Below are 2500 nucleotides of genomic sequence, written 5' to 3' on the forward strand. Positions count from 1 at the left end.
CGATGAAGTTTCGTTCCGAGTCGACCGAGAGGCGATGCGCGGCGTCCCGGAGTCGATACGGGCCGACGGGACTTGTGAAAATTTCGGTTCGAGACGAGCGAAGGGCGATGCGCGGCGTCCCGGAGTCTATACGGGCCGACGGGAATCGATGAAGTTTCGTTCCGAGTCGACCGAGAGGCGATGCGCGGCGTCCCGGAGTCGATACGGGCCGACGGGACTTGTAAAAATTACGGTCCGAGTCGACCGAAAGGCGATGCGCGGCGTCCCGGAGTCGATCCGGGCCGACGGGACTTGTGAAAATTTCGGTCCGAGACGAGCGAAAGGCGATGCGCGGCGTCCCGGAGTCTATACGGGCCGACGGGACTCGATGAAGTTTCGTTCCGAGTCGACCGAGAGGCGATGCGCGGCGTCCCGGAGTCGATACGGGCCGACGGGACTTGTGAAAATTTCGGTTCGAGACGAGCGAAGGGCGATGCGCGGCGTCCCGGAGTCTATACGGGCCGACGGGACTTGTGAAAATTTCGGTTCGAGACGAGCGAAAGGCGATGCGCGGCGTCCCGGAGTCGATACGGGCCGACGGGACTTGTGAAAATTTCGTTCCGAGTCGACCGAGAGGCGATGCGCGGCGTCCCGGAGTCGATACGGGCCGACGGGACTTGTGAAAATTTCGGTTCGAGACGAGCGAAAGGCGATGCGCGGCGTCCCGGAGTCTATACGGGCCGACGGGACTCGATGAAGTTTCGTTCCGAGTCGACCGAGAGGCGATGCGCGGCGTCCCGGAGTCGATACGGGCCGACGGGACTTGTGAAAATTTCGGTCCGAGTCGACCGAGAGGCGATGCGCGGCGTCCCGGAGTCTATACGGGCCGACGGGACTCGATGAAGTTTCGTTCCGAGTCGACCGAGAGGCGATGCGCGGCGTCCCGGAGTCGATACGGGCCGACGGGACTTGTGAAAATTTCGGTTCGAGACGAGCGAAGGGCGATGCGCGGCGTCCCGGAGTCTATACGGGCCGACGGGACTTGTGAAAATTTCGGTTCGAGACGAGCGAAAGGCGATGCGCGGCGTCCCGGAGTCGATACGGGCCGACGGGACTTGTGAAAATTTCGTTCCGAGTCGACCGAGAGGCGATGCGCGGCGTCCCGGAGTCGATACGGGCCGACGGGACTTGTGAAAATTTCGGTTCGAGACGAGCGAAAGGCGATGCGCGGCGTCCCGGAGTCTATACGGGCCGACGGGACTCGATGAAGTTTCGTTCCGAGTCGACCGAGAGGCGATGCGCGGCGTCCCGGAGTCGATACGGGCCGACGGGACTTGTGAAAATTTCGGTCCGAGTCGACCGAGAGGCGATGCGCGGCGTCCCGGAGTCGATACGGGCCGACGGGACTTGTAAAAATTTCGGTCCGAGTCGACCGAAAGGCGATGCGCGGCGTCCCGGAGTCGATACGGGCCGACGGGACTTGTAAAAATTACGGTCCGAGTCGACCGAAAGGCGATGCGCGGCGTCCCGGAGTCGATACGGGCCGACGGGACTTGTAAAAATTACGGTCCGAGTCGACCGAAAGGCGATGCGCGGCGTCCCGGAGTCGATACGGGCCGACGGGACTTGTAAAAATTACGGTCCGAGTCGACCGAAAGGCGATGCGCGGCGTCCCGGAGTCGATACGGGCCGACGGGACTTGTGAAAATTTCGGTCCGAGTCGACCGAGAGGCGATGCGCGGCGTCCCGGAGTCGATACGGGCCGACGGGACTTGTAAGAATTTCGGTCCGAGTCGACCGAAAGGCGATGCGCGGCGTCCCGGAGTCGATACGGGCCGACGGGACTTGTGAGAATTTCGGTCCGAGTCGACCGAAAGGCGATGCGCGGCGTCCCGGAGTCGATACGGGCCGACGGGACTTGTAAAAATTTCGGTCCGAGTCGACCGAAAGGCGATGCGCGGCGTCCCGGAGTCGATACGGGCCGACGGGACTTGTAAAAATTACGGTCCGAGTCGACCGAAAGGCGATGCGCGGCGTCCCGGAGTCGATACGGGCCGACGGGACTTGTAAAAATTACGGTCCGAGTCGACCGAAAGGCGATGCGCGGCGTCCCGGAGTCGATACGGGCCGACGGGACTTGTAAAAATTTCGGTCCGAGTCGACCGAAAGGCGATGCGCGGCGTCCCGGAGTCGATCCGGGCCGGGAGCCTGTCGGAACATCGTCAAATGAGCCTCGGTTAATTTCGACAAAGTTCCCGGAGTTCAAAATTTTTTCGATAGCCCGCGGAGGTTTCGCCCCGTAAGCCGACCGTGCTACCACCGTACCGGCGCCGACGTCCTAGCGGCCAGGCTCCTACTAGTAAGAGGAGCGAGTCGGTCGGGCCGGTCTCCCGTCGTCCGCCTGCTACGCCGTACCGGTACGTGCTCGAGCACGATACGTACGTCGGCGTAGACCAGGAGCGGGCGTTCGCGGACCGTTCCGTGCCTCGTACCAAAGAAACTACGCGACTCGCGTTGTTTC

Source organism: Neodiprion fabricii, unplaced genomic scaffold (assembly GCF_021155785.1).
Source record: "Neodiprion fabricii isolate iyNeoFabr1 unplaced genomic scaffold, iyNeoFabr1.1 ptg000076l, whole genome shotgun sequence".
NCBI lineage: Eukaryota > Metazoa > Arthropoda > Insecta > Hymenoptera > Diprionidae > Neodiprion > Neodiprion fabricii.